Here is a 10061-nt window from a genome sequence, read left to right on the forward strand (position 1 = left end):
TTGACTTAACATTCTGTACTAAAGGCACATTTAGTGGCTTGTTTTGAAGAAAATAATAAGACTATTACTACTTCGACTGCTACTGCTACTACTGCTACTACTGCTACTACTGCTACTACTACTGCTACTACTACTACTACTACTACTACTGCTACTACTACTACTACTACTGCTACTACTACTACTGCTAGTACTACTACTACTACTGCTACTGCTACTACTACTACTACTACTACTACTACTACTACTACTACCAGGGCCGGCCCTAGACTTTTTGGGGCCCTAAGCAAGATTTTGTTTGGGGGCCCCCCTCACTCTAGCGCGTTCTCACTACACACAACACGGAACCAACTTTTGTCTTATGATGTTAGTATGAGCACACATATTGTACAAATAAGCATGTAAACACTAAAGTGGGACCTGAGAAGAGCAGCACAGTCTTTAAATTGACTACAAATAACTACCTAGGCTATAACTAATGACTATATAAACTCAGTGAACAGAAATATAGAAACTCCTCAGTCCTCAGTGACATATGTTTTGTTGTTGTGGCTCTGAGTCTGTACTCCAGCACATTAGATTTGAAATGAAACAAGGACTATGAGGTTAAAGTGCATACTGTGACCAAGTATTAAATATGACTACTTTGTTGAAGTGTATGTTAATTTGTCCAATATTACATTTGATCCCCCATTTTAGGGGATCAAAAGTACTCTGACAAATGAACATAAACTTGAATAAAGTAGTCATATCAGATAGCACTGATGAACTGACAGTACAGAATAAAAAGACTGACAAAGTGACCATCACTGTTCAAAGATAGATATTTTTAATAAAAAACACTCAACACTAAATAGAATATATAAATAGATCCAAAAATACCTTTAAAGGATTAAATAATATGTGCAAAACAAACTGCTTAACAATGAAATGAAATGTAAAAAAACAAATGCAAATACAAATGTTCCTCTCGTACGTACAGTCAGAATTGTTCTCTTCTTGCTTTCCTGGAGGCAAAGTCATTGATGACCTGATCATAGGAGATCTGGCTGCCAATCTGGTGGTTTATGCTGATTATTGCCATTCCACTCAGGCGATCCTGGGCCATGGAGGACCTCAAGTATGTTTTTATCAGTTTGAGCTTCGAGAAGCATCTCTCTGCGGACGCCACTGTCACTGGAAGGGTACAGGCTATTCTCAGCGCTATCCAAAGATTTGGATAGATCTCACACAGCTCGTTTTCATTTAAGAAGGTGAGCATCTCCAATGTGGTCATATCTTCTTTGGGAAGCTCTGGAAGGCTTTGCATCTCCATGGCTAGCTCTCTCCAGTCAACGTCTGCCTCTTCGCCACAGGTCAATGTTTTTCCCAGCAGGGCACATTGGTCTGTAAGTGACTCATCATCCAGATTATGGAAGTTGTGAAGCACTCCAAACTTGTCTCTTACTTCCCCCAGGGACTTGAATCTGTCCTCCAAAGACTGGATGCCACAGTCCACCACAACATTAAAGAATCCTGTTTCCAGTCTCGTCATGGCATCAGCCACTGCCTCGTCAGCTGCCTCGTAGGCAAAATGCCTCTTTTTGCTCCGCAGCCTCTTTTCTTTCAGCACTGCCTCAACATTCATATTTCCACAGAGCTCTTTTGCTGTGGCCTGAGCATCTGTGAACCCAGTGGCCCTGTAGGTTACCAGCGATGCTTTGGTTTTGTCTAAGAGACTGACCGCAACATCCAGCTGCATGTTGACAGACTGAAGGAGCTTGCTAACTGTATTGATCTTTGACAGAATATCATACCAGACAACAGTGCAGATTTGGAATCTAAATGATCCAATTTCTTCTGCCAGGGATTGGGCCTCAATTCTGACCATGAGATCATTTGCGTTTTCCCTCACCTCTAGCAAAGCCTCCCTGACCTTATCCGTTTGGTAGCGCAACGGCTCGATGCTATTCACTCTGCTCTCCCACCGCGTCTCACTCCAGGACTTGAGAGTGATGTCCACATGTTTTTTCAGGATGGTCCACCTCTGGGGAGAACCTGAAAACAAGGTGTACAGCTTCTGAATATTACCAAAGAAGCAAGTAGCATCTATTGATCCTTTGGCTGAATCCGCCACCATCAAATTCAGTGTGTGGGCTGCACAAGGAACATACAGAGCTCGAGGATTCTTCTCCAACAGCCTGGCCTGCACCCCTTTATTTCTGCCCTTCATGTTTGCACCATTGTCATAGGATTGTCCTCTGCAATCCTCAAAGGGGATCTTCAGCTCCTCCAGCCTGTTCAAAATGAGTGTAGACAAACCAAGCCCTGTGGATGCAGGGGCTATGATGAACCCCAGAAAGTGCTCCCTGATCTCAGTCCTTTTCTTCACACTCACTGTTCGAATCACAACAGTCATCTGCTCCTGGTGGCTGACGTCTGGGGTGCAATCCAAAATGATGGCAAAATACTTGTACTCTTTGATTTCAGCCACCATTGCTGCAAGTATTGTGTCACTGATACAGGACATGAGTTCATTTTGGATTGTTTTACCCAAGTATGTAGTGTAATTTCCTCCACTGTCAATGCGTCTGATGTGTTCTTTCAGAACAGGGTCAAACTTGGCAATTAGCTCAACTTCTTTGAGGAAATTCCCGTTGTTGTGGTTATGCAGGGTGTCAACAGTCCCTCTAAGTCCCAGGTTCCTCTCTGCTAGAGATTGGATGATGGAAACCAACCGAGTGAGCACCTCTCTCCACCTCTTCTTCTCTGCCTCCAGGAGGTACAACTCTGTTTTGTCTATTGTCTTCCCTTTTTTAAGACGGAGCTCTAGTTCCTTCCAAGTCAACACACTTTTCACATGATCTGGGCTGTTGTCGTGTAGCTTCAGTAATGCGCCAATATTCACCCAGTCCTGTTGTCCCTCTGTTATGAGCTTTAATGATTTCTTGGAAAACAACTTGCAGCAAAAGCAGTAGACTGAATCATTGTTCTTGGAGTATATTAACCAGCTTCGCTTAACTTTCTCACCATTTACAACTGTTCTAAACATGTAATGATAATGAAAGCTTCTGTTGTTTGGTGTTTTCGGGAATACAAAATCTCTGTCCACCTGTACTGGCCCCCTAATCACCAGATCTGTACGTACGTGATCGTTAAGTACTGATGGCCACCCAGTTGGATCCATTGGTGAACCAGAGAGAAAAGGAGTAGAAGTTACAGAGGTAGGTGTAGTAGGCGTAATGGTACTGCTCTCAACTTCAATGGGTACAGAAATACCTATAGGGAAATTAATTAAAAAAAATAAGTTTTTGTTACTTGACATGTTTACAAGTTGATGTTCCTGGCAATGAACAACACAGTTGAATGATTGAACACAATAGTAATAATAATATTCATAATAATAATAATAATAATAATAATAATAATAATACCATGATTGATTGGACATATAGTGCTTTGCTTTTCTTGACAAACAAAGTTAAGGTCTCTTTGATGTAGGCCTAAACTTACCAGCATTGTCAGAGGTGGTTTCTTCAGTGATGGAAGTTGATGGAACTGCTATGGAATAAAGAAGTATATCATTGTTTAATATATGACTATAGGACTGTCTCTAGATCAGCTGTCTTTTCACCACTATGGCGCTGCTTTTGAGATAGCTCCAAAGTGCTGATCCAGAATCAGTCCTTAAAAACAGGTATCATCAAACTCCTGCCCCATGCATGACAGATATTTATTATAAGCAATGAACAGCGAGCTTGCTCAATAGAACTTAGACAAATGGCAATTGTAGCTAGCTCTATGGGCTTAATCTATACACTTAACACATCATTTACCAGCATTGTCTGAGGCGGTTTCTTGGATGACATCGGAGTCACTGGTGCCAACAGCTGACCTTGTGGTTTCACATTCACCAACAGCAGCGGTGGAGGTTGATTGACCTGCTATGGAATAAAGAAATATATGATTCGTAATGTAATGACTTAATATTCCAAATTCAGAAAGCTCTCACTTTGGGCCCATTTGAACTCACCAACAGTGTCCTCAGTGGACGTTGTGGTGTGTGCTGGCACCTGCTGTGGGCTTCCAAAGTACTTCAGAAGTGCTCCTGAGGAGAGTATGTTACAGAGTTAAGCTTTATGGAAACAGACTTGAAATGGAACATCAAATGGAACATACTAGCTTTATATAGCTAATTCAATATTCAGCCAATGAATACTTGCATTTACATGAACTTAGAACCCACACAATGATGTTTGGATAGTTCGATAGATAGATAGATAGATAGATAGATAGATAGATAGATAGATAGATAGATAGATAGTACTTTATTAATCCCAGGGGAAATTGGTTTACTTGGTCAAAATATGAAACAAGCACATATACCTAGCTAACATTAGCTACGAGTGTGACTTGCTGCCTGAGCTAAACTTTTCTAAAGTAAATTAATCAGTAACGTTAATAGCATCGCATTATTCTACAGAAAGGCTGAGATAATAATGATAACTTGGCTAGTTAGCTAGCTGTAACGTAAGCTAGAAAGTAAGTAGTAGTAGTAAGTAAGTTAGAATACTCCCAAATCCAAGTTATCCAACTATTGTTAGTGGGACACAGGACAGGAGACAGAGCCATAATATGAAGTTACATACCTTTATTGTCTTGCCTTTTTTCTTCATTAAGTTTTCTATTTTTTCGTTTTTGATCACCAGAGGCGTATGTCCTTTTTTTGCCAGACATCATGCAAACTGAAGGCACCACAGTTGAGCGCTCAGCTTTGCCTGCCTGCTCGCTCAAGTTGTCACAGCGTTACAAATGTGCCACAAAACCAACCAATCGGAGAACTCGAGAAGGTCAATTCTGATTGGCTGGTCGTCTCCAATCATATCTTCTATCTGAGATAGATGAGAGTAACACCTACGCCACGACGATTGTTTTTGTACTCCAAATATTAAGCAAAATATGTCACATTATATAATGACTGTTACAGAGTCATCATTTTGTGAAAAAGGCCTTCAAAGTTTCCTCTTCTCTGGATCGATCTGATTGATTATTAGCGGAGCAAATTATCAAAATAGTACGGAGGGAAGATATTTTTGTTTGGATTACTGGTCTGGGGGAAGCCCGCGAGTGTGTGTGTGTGTGTGTGTGTGTGTGTGTGTGTGTGTGTGTGTGTGTGTGTGTGTGTGTGTGTGTGTGTGTGTGTGTGTTTGTTTGTGTATTTTTGCATTTGTGTGTATTGTGGGAAAACACTCGAGAAACACCGGCTGTTGTTATGCCTGCTGTGACGTCAAGTTACTCCGTTCTCCGCTTTTAATTATGCCGTTACAAGCTTCAAAGTTGTATTTATCATCTGAATTTGCCGAAACAAGTTTAATATTCTGAAAGCCAATACTTTGTTTATTTGAAATCAGATGAAAACAAACTGTAACGGACCCTGCCGTGTTATCTATGATTACTATACACCTTACATTCATCATTTCAGCGGAGGGAGGGGAAGCGGCGCTGCGGAACAGCAGAGTGGCGAGTGAGAGCTGTTATCCTCCCTTTACAAGCTTCAAATGCCTGTAGCTAATGAGATTGAATCAGTGTTCGAAATACCCATTTGCTTTCGGGGGAGCCCTATTTATTTATTTTATTGCTAATCATATAGGCAGACCTGAAAGATCTATATGTTTCCTGCATTAGGTCAACATTGATCGCCAATAGCTTGTTTGGTAGGACATCTTTTTTTCTCCTCTCCGAAATCTCGATCGCTTTTTCGTTTGCCTGGCCCTTATGGTGATTATAAATCTTTTTCCGCAGGTTATTCTTTTAATCACTGCTGACTTTTCCCTGAATCCTTTCTTGTGAAAGGTGCACTCCGGTGGATTTTTCTGCGAGCGGCAGAGAGATCAATATACTTTTTGCCTCTTTGCAAATCTCATATCCACATTCATCAGAAAAGATGGAGTGAGTGGAATGAAAAGCCATGGATAGCTTTCATTCCACTCACTCCATCTTTTCTGTGTCCAGTTAAAAGGCAGGTCATGGGCATCGTCAGGTTTGCTAGTGCAGGTGGCGCCGGCGGCTGTGGCCGTTGTTGAAGCCTCTTCAGGCTCCGCATCGGCAAGCCTCTCCCTCGGTGTGGAGCTGTCAAACGCGACCCTAACGCCGCTTACAGCCGGCTAGCTAAAAGTTGTTCCGTTCACGTTGTCATTTTTAGAATCCTTCGCTTCTTTGCTTGTGAATCCAAAAGCTGCGAGGCTTGGCTGATTTCGTTTCGCCATATTTCTTATGAACATTTCAAATACGCCGCCGGCATCGCCGCCGTAACCATAGCAACGTAAGTAGCGTAAAGAATGCAGCGCCGCCACGTACAGATGGCAACACCCAGAAATATTCACAAATATAAAACAAATATTCAGAAACTGTAATGAACAATGACTATTATTTATTTCAAGAACTTTTATTTACAGAAACTCAACATTTCTAATCTGTGTGACACAAATATGCAGCTCCCCCTATTTATCTCAAAGTCGGCCTTCAGGGGAGCTCCCTCCCTCTTCGGGGGAGCCAAGCTCCCCCTTGGCTCCCCCCCATTTCGAACACTGGATTGAATATAACAATCAAAAATAACAAAATATACAAAGCTAGATCAGATCGCGTTTTAGATGCGACTTTAGAGTAGAGCAACGGTGTACTGAGATAAAAAAAAAAAGTAAAACATTTTTTTTAATTTTTTTTTTGCTAGGCCCATAAGCGGCCGCTTATGTCGCTTAATGGGTTGGGCCGGCCCTGACTACTACTACTACTACTAAAGGTGGAGAAAAGCTTTAGTAGTGTAATTAGTATTTGGCCGTTCCCTTTGCTGGGAGGAGGCATGCACCATGTCTCCTGACCCCTGTAAAAACTGTCTCATAAGAAGTAGACTTAAGAATGGATCGTTGCCAAACCCCTCATGGTAGGACAAGATGGCTGATACACTTTAACTGTGAAATAAATATATTGTACAGTTATAAGAGTTTCTGTTATGGTAGTTGAATAGTTTAACTAAGAGAATAAACTGGGAAGAGACTTTGTGGACCAAGAGCAACACACCATTCCCCTTAATTGTATTGAGTTGGAGGCAGACAGCTGAGAGACTGATAGTGTCACAATCTAAGCATGTAAAACCTGCATGAAATCAAGAGAAATCTCTAGTAATTTTTGGTGAATCGACCCTTTAATTAGCAAAGTAAAACACATTTTCATCCCAAGATACAGCAAGTACGAGCATATTAATTGCAATAACTAAAACCGAAGCCATCGGGCGCAATCTGCCTCTCACATTGGAACATTACAAACACAGCCGATATTAAAAGCTATTCAGAACCTGCGCCCCCACCCCTTCTGCACACACACACACACACACACACACACACACACACACACACACACCCCCCCCCCCCCCACACACACACACACACACACACACACACACACACACACACACACACACACACACACACACACACACACAAACACCGGCCGCCCTCTAATGGCTGGGCTGAATGTGGAGTCCACCTACACGTTTTCCTGACTCATTTGTGCTGTTCTCCTGGCGAGCTGAGAGCTGCAGAGTGGGCTGCAGCTGCAGTGAGTATGCAGTGTTTAAGTTTGTACATGTGTACCTGTCTAAATATGTGTGTGCACATGTATTTTTGGCATTCAAATGTAGATAGGTGCTGGGCTTGTCTAGTATGAGATCAGGGAGAAAATACAAAGCAATTAAACTGAAGACGCAACAGAAGTGTCATGCCTCTCTTACTTAGAAGCACAAAGGCTTTAATGTATTATAATAATAATAATAATAATAATCCTTATATTTATTATAGCGCTTTATCAATGACTCTCAAAGCGCTTTACACATACATGTAATGGTCATCTACTGTGGACAATACCCACAGGAGCAAGTTCAGGTGAAGTGTCTTGCCCAAGGACACAACGGCTTTACAGACGCAGCGGCAGCGGGTTTCACCCCCTTGATCAATGCACACCGCCCATCTTCACACCTCAAAGTCATTGAGGCGCTTTTATAAGTACACATTGATATTATACATGTACTGTGGACAATACCCACAGGAGCAAATTCGGGTGAAGTGTCTTGCCCAAGGACACAACGGCCTGATGCAGTGGGGCGGGAGCGGGTTTCAAACTGGAGTTCCCAAACGCCCCCTTGATCTGATGATCAAACGCACAGACCACTGCGCCACCCGTCCCTAATTAGCAATTAGCAATTAGCAATGACCTCCTGTCCAAACCCGGACAGGAGAAAAGATTGAGTGTGTGTGTGTGAGGAAGTCCGTGGATTGGTCCAAATGGACGTAAAGTAGCGGCTCCGCGGACGTAACGTAACGGCTCCACGGATTGGTCAATTTCGACCAATGGGTCCGTTTGGGTATGAGCGCGTCACTCTGTTAAAATGAATATAATGCCACGGTTCCTTTATTTGTTTCAGACGATTCCGGCTTTCATTCCTAAATCATTTTTTAAGGAACTGAATAAATGTACATCCACCTTCATCTGGAATAAAACGGTCCCCCGGATAAGAAGAGAGTTCCTTGAGAGACAGAGGGAAGAGGGAGGCCTGGCTCTACCAAATTATATGCACTATTATTGGGCCGCCAATATACATAAGTTGTTGTTTTGGGTCTCGCAGCTAGACGATGATGAAACCCCAGTGTGGGTACATATGGAAAGATATGCATCTAGCCCAGTGTCCCTGCGCTCCCTGGTCTGTGCTCCTCTGCCTTTAAGCAAACACCTTTACACTAATAACCCTGTTGTACATGATTCTATTAAGATATGGATCCAGTTCAGAACACATTTTAAAAACAGAAACGCCCTCCTATCTGCTCCCGTTTATGGCAATCATTTGTTTACCCCGGCCCTTGGGGGAGCAGCGTTTAGAGAATGGCATAGAGCTGGGGTGGAATGTGTTAGAAATCTTTTTAAAGATGGGATATTTATGTCGGCTGCTCAACTGGAGAAGGAGTATGGCATTTCCTCAAAGACTAATTACCTCAGATTTTTTCAGGTTCGAGAATTTGTTAAAAAAACATTCTCTTCATCCCTCGTTCTCCCACAGAGTGGATGGATTGATGAGCTATTGGATACGAACCCGACCTTTAAAGGGGTGGTTTCCAGGATTTATGTCAATATCCAGAGGGTGGCTTCCCCATCCCTTGATCTCATAAAAAGGAAATGGGAGGAGGAATTGGAGTTGGACATATCAGAGGTGGACTGGGGTAGGGCAGTGGATCTAATACATTCTTCTTCCATATGTGTTAGACATAGATTAATACAGTTTAAAGTGTTACACAGACTTCATTTCTCAAGGGACAAACTGGCAAGAATCTACCAGGGGACTGATCCGACTTGCCCTAGATGTAAACAGGTGCCAGCTAATTTATGCCACATGTTCTGGTCTTGTCCCAGGCTGAAAGATTTTTGGACCAAAATCTTTACAGCCTTCTCATCTATTTATAATAAAAATATAGAGCCTGGCCCTCTGACAGCCATCTTTGGTGTGGCACCAGAGGAAGCAGGACTAACAACTGCTCAGAAGAAAGCAATGGCATTCTCGTTATTGTTGGCCAGGAGGTTGATTTTATTTAACTGGATAAAGACAACACCACCATCTCATAAACGATGGATAGAGGAGGTAATGACACATCTTAAATTGGAGCACCTTAGATTTACATTGCAGGGCAACACTAAGAAGTTTTATAAGGTCTGGCAGCCTTTTATCGCCCATCTTGAACGGGAGCTTTCATCTGCTTCAACATAACTGGCAGCACCCCCCCCCCACCCCCTCACCCCTCCTTTATTTTTATTTTTATTTATTTATTTATTTATTTATTTATTTATTTATTTATTTATTTATTTATTTATTTATTTATTATTATTTTTTTTTCTTTTCTTTTCTTCTGTCGGACATTGTTGTTTATTTATGCATTTTAACCTAAGAATGCCTGTCTTGTTATTGTTCCTTTAGTTTAGACCTGTATTTAGGTGAGTATGTGATGTGTATTTTGAGTCTTGTTATTTTGTGTTGTACTGGA

General features: G+C 41.9%; 1 long non-coding RNA gene across 1 annotated transcript; it reads right to left on the reverse strand.

Annotated features, from left to right (window-relative positions):
- Positions 1–2807: 2807 nt before the first annotated feature.
- On the reverse strand, positions 2808–4489 carry LOC307030046. Its single transcript, XR_013805505.1, has 3 exons — positions 3816–4489; positions 3493–3540; positions 2808–3258 (listed from the first exon to the last, which is right to left on the reverse strand). It is a non-coding gene; the product is annotated as an uncharacterized lncRNA (long non-coding RNA).
- Positions 4490–10061: the final 5572 nt, after the last annotated feature.

Source organism: Notothenia rossii (assembly GCF_949606895.1).
Source record: "Notothenia rossii genome assembly, chromosome: 2".
Classification (NCBI taxonomy): domain Eukaryota; kingdom Metazoa; phylum Chordata; class Actinopteri; order Perciformes; family Nototheniidae; genus Notothenia; species Notothenia rossii.